This window comes from Onychomys torridus, chromosome 15 (assembly GCF_903995425.1).
Source record: "Onychomys torridus chromosome 15, mOncTor1.1, whole genome shotgun sequence".
NCBI classification, from domain to species: Eukaryota; Metazoa; Chordata; class Mammalia; order Rodentia; family Cricetidae; genus Onychomys; species Onychomys torridus.
Window position 1 is genome coordinate 47,953,243 of NC_050457.1, and position 7,047 is coordinate 47,960,289.

The following is a 7,047-nucleotide window of genomic DNA, read 5'->3' on the forward strand; positions in this document are numbered from 1 at the left end:
CAAGTAGATTCCGCTGGCCCGCGGCCTGCACTCTCCGCCGGGCCTACGCCTCCCCGGCCGCCCGGCAGGAGCCCGCTCCCCGTCACCGAAAGCCGGCCCGGGAGGAGGGTACAAAACCCGCGCCGCCACCCAGGGTGGCTGCCGCCGGAGAGGAGCGAACTCTCCGACTCGCCCGTGGAAGAGACCTGGGGCCGCTGAGGAAACGGCGGGGAGGGGAGAGAGGAGGAGAAACGCTGAGGACCTGGCGCCGGCGCTGGCGCCGCCGCCGCCGCCGCCGCCGCCGCCGCCGAAATAAAGAGCAGGAATTTACCTGGGCGAATCGGCGTCTGAATCCAAGCGGAGGCCGAGGCCGCTGTGGCGAGAGACTATAATCCGGGCCGGGAGGGGGGGTGGCTACGGCTCCTCTTCCGTCTCCTCAGTGCAGGGAACATGTAGAGCCGGGGGGAGACCAGCCGAGAAGACAAATCGCTGCTGCTTCTTCCTCCTCCTCCTCCTTCTCCCACATAGAAACACTCACAAACACCCGAGCAGGGGCCCGAGCTACCGGGGGGGCATCGCCGCGGGCCCAGGAACCAATCCTCCTGCCGGCGGGGGCGTCCCTCCCTGCGGCTTGGTGGTGTCGGGTGAGTCGGTACCGACGGAGGGAGGGGGGGGGGGGCGGGCGGGCGGGCGGGGGGAAGGAGCCCTGTGTGTGTGTGTGTGTCTCTCTCTCTCGTTCCGTCTCTCCCTCTCAGAACAAAATGCCGACCGGAAGTGCAGCTGCAGGAATGACTCCCTCCGCCGGCGCCAAACACTAACAACCACCCCCTCTTCCCCACTCCACTTCCGCCACCGCCGCCGCCGCCGTCGCCGCCACTCGGGCTCGCCGCTCGGCCTCAGCGTCCCGCTTCCCGCGGGCCCGGGGGCTCGGCGGCGGCGGCGGCGGCGGCGGCGGGGCCGTTCTTCTCCGCGTCCCGGGCCTGCCCCGGACGCCCGTGGATGCTGCCTGGGGGTGTCGCTCCTGCGAGGCGCCGTCTACGCCCGCGGCTCGGGTGGCCGGCTCTCCCCGGCTTGGGTTTGTTTGTTTGTTTGTTTTTCCCCGCCCCTGAAGGCGACAGCAACCGGGCGCTGGTCCGGTAGGATGGCTCCGCGGCCCGGCTCTCGTTCCCTCTCTCTCTCGGGCGCTCCGGGCCTCATAGGCCGCCGCGGACGGCGGCGAGCGGAGGCCGCCCTGCGCGCCCTGACTCGGCGGCCATCAGCCCCGGGGAAGCCGAGCTCGGGCGGCCAGCCGGTGGATGCCGACGGTGCACCTTTTAAACGGTGTCCCTGCAGCCGCGGTGGATGGATCGCACGCCTCCCGTCCTTGGAGCGCCGGGACTCCCTGTCTGTCTGTGTTATTTCTGCGGAGAACACAATCCTCGGAGGTGAAGGCTCCCACCCTGGCTGAGTTGGAATCGTGATCGTGGTGCATTAATTTCTGGAAATACGCGGGTGCTGCTGGACTTGCCTCTTTTTTTTTTTTTTTTGGCGGTGGTTTTGATTCATCCCGGATAGTCGGGATAAGGCCTGTAGGCGACGCTGTGCGAGCGAGGAGCGGGTCGCTCCGGCGCGGCGGGTCTAGGTGTGGGTGGAGCCGAGGCCATCGGACGCGGGGCACCGGAGCCTGGGGACCGGCGCACTGCAAACGTCGTTTTCCTCTTTATGCTTGAAACTCAGAGGCGTTGGACAAGGCTGGAGTACAGAATGTGAATATGCTTACAGTACCGGGCCTGTCTGTAGTGTCTTACTGTAAAACAAGAGGGAATTCCCATCGCTACAGAGTTTGCTGTTTTGTTTTGTTTGTATAAATTAAAAGGGGGCTATCCTTCGGGTAAAAGGTGCCAGTAGGTAAGCGGATTTTTACTCTGGAGGAAACTTGCTACTTTTTTAAATGAATTAAGTTGTCAGCGTCAGTCGTTTATTTGCATGTGTACAGAGGTGCTAGAAGTGTATGGGACAGCTCACCTACAGGTTATTCTGTTGCTTTAGAAGTCACTGGGGGCCAAGTGTTTTAAGATTTTGTCATTCCTGCTCTCCAGACCCTGGAGTAAGTCAGGGCCCAAAGAGTCCTGCAAGAAATGGGGAAGAAAGGAACCCGAGTTGGCCTCCTTGCAAATAGAACTATGTCTCGCCACGCCTCTGCGGTCTTTCCCCAGAGCATCCAGAAAAGTTGGCCCCGTCTTGAGGATTTTGCTCAGATGCCACCTGGGTGCCTCCATCGCTTCTTTTACCTACAGGTTGGCGGCTTCATTCTCATTTTATCTTCCGGGCTCTTTGCCCGGCAGCTTCAGGAGATGAAGCTTAGCTTTGCTTCGCTGGTGTGATGTATGCATCGCGCACCGTGGCACCCTCTCTCCTCATTTCTGCACTCTACCCTTTAATATCAGCTCATATATACCTGAAAGAACTTTCATGAAAGATGGTGAAAACTAGGAAAATATATAGTCGGAACCGAGGTAAGTTTATTAGAGGTCAGGCAAAGATCTCCTCTGGACATTCGAAAGCTCATAAAGGTGATGGCAGTTTGGGGGTTTCTCTAGAGGGCATGGCAGAGACCAGTGCATTTGTTGATCAAGTGACCTTATCCATAGTGGGCTAATTCATTTTGCTCTCATGAGTCATAAAATTTCATCCTTAATCCTGTCTGCCCTTTTTCTTGCAAAATACACACTATTTTGCCTGAACTGAAGTCTTAGGAATGTGGTTGGCTCAGCTCAAATACAGCACTACTAGAAAAGTTCATTCAGCAAGTATTTACCGGTCACATAACATGTGCCCCTGTGATCCAAAAGGTGTATGTTTCAAAGGCTTTGTGCAAAGAACCACGTTTGGTTCCCCTCATTTATGCTGTTTAGCAAAGCAAAAGCTAGAGGGATTGATTTTTACGTTTTCTGAAGTAAAGATTCTGTGAAAGATGAGGGCGAGCTTCGAGTTGGTTTTGTTGTGTTCACCACTGAGGTTGGTGTTTATTTACTTTAATTACCTTATTGTAGCGCTCGATATACCAATTAATTGGAAATAACTTTTGAAAACTGTAAAGGTAGGAAATTTTACTTCCTAGTAGCAGGAAAAGTAGGTCTTCCAAATTAAGTATAGCTGGAAGTAAACTGGAAGCTGTATAGGAAAGGCTTTAGTTATAGTTTAAATTTTTATATTTCATTTGCAGAATTTTTGGACAAGAATACCGTTTTAATAGCTATTTTACATCCTATTAATATAAATAATTAAATATTATTTGGTACAGTCAACAATCTGCTCAGTGTTAATCTGAGAACAGATTTAAGTAACTTACAAATGGCTTAGAATGTTTTTCATTCAGTTTCAAAATTCATTTTCTTCATGGAAGCACAATTATCTTCCTGTCTGCTTTTTTGAATGTTGCTGATGAGCTACTAATTTTGCATGCCTCAGTAAAGACAGACAGCTGATAGACTGTTGGTACAGAGTCGTGGCATGGTTGCAGCGTTCAATCCAAACTTAAATTAAAAAAAATAATTTGGTGTGCGCATGTCCATGTGGGAGGGTGTGTACATGTGGAAGACAGAGGTCAATCCAGGTGTCGTTCCCCTGGGACTTAGGAGAAACTAGCTAGTTTGAAAGCCCCAGGAATCCACCTGTCTGAGCTTCCCCAGTGCTGTTATTACACGTGTACACTACCATGTCCAGCTTGCTGGGGACTCAAATCATCAGCTCCTCAGGTTTGTATTTTGCCAACTGAGCAATCTCCCCAGTACCCAAAATTAATAACTTTAATTTATTCCCTCAAAACATATTGAAGATTTATTAGGTGCTAATTAACTCTTAGCTAGGCACCTCATATAAAATAATGAATGAAGGCAGACAAGGGCTCACTCTCTTTGAAGGCTTTTCCGATTACAGAATTAAATAATTTCAGTGCTTAGGAGTATTTCCTCATGGAATCAATTAGTATTTTGCTTGCCTAAATTTAAAATCTTTGTTGTTTTGACTCAGGCACTCACTATGTAGTGCAGGCTGGCCTAATCCTGCATCCTCTTGTCTCAGCCTGTCTAGGCTGAGTTGACTGGTGTGCATCACCACACGATGGCTCCAAACCGAGTCATTACTCAGTTACTCTGACAGTGAGGTTATTTTCTTGTCTGTTTGCTCATCACCTGTAGTCCTCCAGGCTACTAGGGTTTTTTCTTCTACATTTGTGACTTACCTCTAAAACCAGTTGACTTTTGCACCTTGTGTTAAAGAGTGAGTTTCTTGACTCAGTTATTTGCTAGGAATGTTCTTGTATATTCCCATTTGTATTTTTGATCAGTGAATTACAGAGATATATTTTAGATGGATTTTTAACTGTGATGTTATTGCCAGACACATTGGTAAAGCTGATGAATTTTTATGAATTTATATTTTCAGGAATATTTATCTTCAAGATAGTTGCAATTTGCCTTAAAGTGATAAGAATAAAAGATTTTTAGAAAATTATCTTGTCACTATTTATACCTGACAGTAAACCTTATTTATATATTTATCTCTAATAGGAACACATTTTTAAGAGGGAGAAAACAGCAAATAAAAAACAAATAGTATATGTATGTCTTGTAGATTATAATAGATTCAAAATTACCTCATATTTAAGATAACTAAGTTACATTTAGGATGACTTAAACTTTGGTGAAGAGTTAAGGATGCCGATTTTGAGGGTAGAATTTAAAATTGTCAGATGACAACATTCTATAAATATATTACTATTTTAGCTTCTGTGGGTTTGTTAAAAGGGTTGTTATTTATGTGTGTGTGGTGGGAGTACCCTCAGAAGTCAGAAGAGGGAGTGTAAGGCTGTGTACTGCCGGGGGTGGGGGGATTACTGTGGGTGCTGGGAAGCAAACCTCTGGAAGAGCAGGAGGCACCCTTAACTGCTGAGCCATCTCTCCAGCTTCATTTCAGGTTTGTTTCTGTGTGTCTGTCTTTTGTTTTTGTCTTTTTGAGGCAGGGTCTCACTGTGTAGATCTAGCCAGGAGCTCTCTGTGTAGAGTAAGCTGGCCTCATGCTCACAGAGATCCACCTGCCTCTGCCTCTGGAGTGCTGGGATTAAAGGCGTACTCCTCACCCCGCCTTATTTCATGTTGTTGAAGTAAGTGCCTTAATTAAATTTATGGTAGTATTTATGGAACCCATTTGATGTACTTTATCTATTTTTTGCTAAAATTATTAGAAGTGAGTTTTCTCCTATGACATTTTTATTCATTTTTACTTCCCATAGTTTTCAAGAATAAACTTTATCTTTTCACTAATCCTACTAACTTATAATTAAGAATTTTCACTAATCTGTAGATCTTATTGTCAGTGTCATTCATTTATAATCATGAGTCCTAACCAGTTTATTTTTGTGTGTATAGATAGCTATGCTTTATGTTCCCAAACTAGGGTAGCCAGTTACACCTTCCAAATGTACTTCTGAAATATTTCAATATAAGTTACTTAAGGTCATAAACCTTCATGAAAGCATAATCTACATGCAACCACACAAATACTGGATATGAACAGAGTTACACTATAGTTGTACTTTAGTACTGAGCTTATCTAGACAATCAGTGGTTTAAAGGTGATTTTATCTCTGAAGGAAGAATGCAAGATGTTTAAAATCTGAAGCATCTCCAGTAGATAAGAGAGGAGCTTTTAAAAGTCTCTTTCCCTGCTCTTCAAGGTGGGCCAGATTGTAATCAAAGCATCTGCTCTTGAACAGTGTTCAAAACTGTTGGCTATGCACTACTGTGAAATGGTAAAATTAACTTAGAAGGTACTTTCTTTAAAATAGTGAAGGTAGGAAAACTAACGTATCACAGACGGTAAAGGTGTATGTTTTTTTGTTTTTAGTTTTTCGAGACAGGGTTTCTCTGTGTAGCTCTGGCTGGCCTCAAGTCAGAGATCTGCCTCCTGAGTGCTGGGGATTAAGCGCGTGCCCCACCACTGCCTGGTTCATGTGTTTTAAAATAAATATTTATCTTGTTTATGTGTGTGTACATTTAAAGTATATTCCTTACTGTGAATTATAGCTATAAAAAAAAGGAGGATGCTTTTTTGTGTTTCTTTAAAACAAAACAAAGTTCAGATTTTTGTTTGTGAATTGTAGAAGAGACACTAAATATTTTAAAGGAGATTTGATGCTCTTTTCAGAAAGGTATTTTCAGGGTAAGGAGCAGGAAATAAAAATGTTGGTTTAAAAAATAAAGACAATCATGATCCAAGCTGTACAAAAAAAGTATTTTCCTGATGGATCTACATCTGATGTATTCATTAGATGAGAGGCTATTACCAATCTATTTTGGTGCATTTTGTAAGCTAACATTTAATACAGCAAAATAATAAATGTGTGGGACAAATGTAAGGTTTTTGTTCCATTCCTTCCTGATTTCTCTTAACTTTTATACCTTTATTGTTCATAAGAAAACCAAATGCCGTCTTTCACAGAGTAATTACCATAAGAATAAGTTATGTTTTTAGATGATAGAAACTTGTCCCCATTCAAAAAACAGCTATTCAATAAGGTTTCTTTATATAGCATGAGCAAATAACTTCTTAAATAGTTAGCTTTGATTTGCTACTCAGTTTATTCTGTTTATTTAAATAAACATGCTTAAAATTGTGTATAGAATTTTAAAATGGGAAACTTACAAGAATTGTGAACAGAATTAAGAGATGTAATGAAATAATAATATATAACCCAAAGAAGGTAAGGATTATGTCATGTTGAGATTTTTAATAAAATGTAAGCATCTCATTACTCTTTCCTCTTACTCTCTATAGATTTCAGTATTTTATGTTGTGGTCTACTTAAGAGATTTAAAAAGCATTGGTTTCATATCTGAGAGGTCAGTCTGCTAAAATCAAGAACCTGTTTAAAAAACTAAACCAAGACAGAATTGTGTTTTCAGACTTCTAGTGCCGGATTCCTTTAAGTGACAGGTATATTAAACCCTACATTTTTAAAAAAAAGTTGCTAAGCATAAATTTTACCATAGAAATAATTCAGTTGAACCAAAGCCGATGTGCTCTCTC

At 44.5% G+C, this 7,047-nt stretch overlaps 1 protein-coding gene across 2 annotated transcripts in view; it reads right to left on the bottom strand.

The window, feature by feature from the left end:
* The window catches only part of Nipbl (NIPBL cohesin loading factor), a 167,182-nt gene extending 165,725 nt beyond the window's left edge, over positions 1–1,457 (bottom strand). For both annotated transcript variants that reach the window (XM_036206987.1, XM_036206988.1), the window contains exon 1: positions 311–1,457. The gene's annotated coding sequence lies outside the window, so the exon portion shown is untranslated. The remainder of the gene's footprint in view (positions 1–310) is intronic.
* Positions 1,458–7,047: the final 5,590 nt, after the last annotated feature.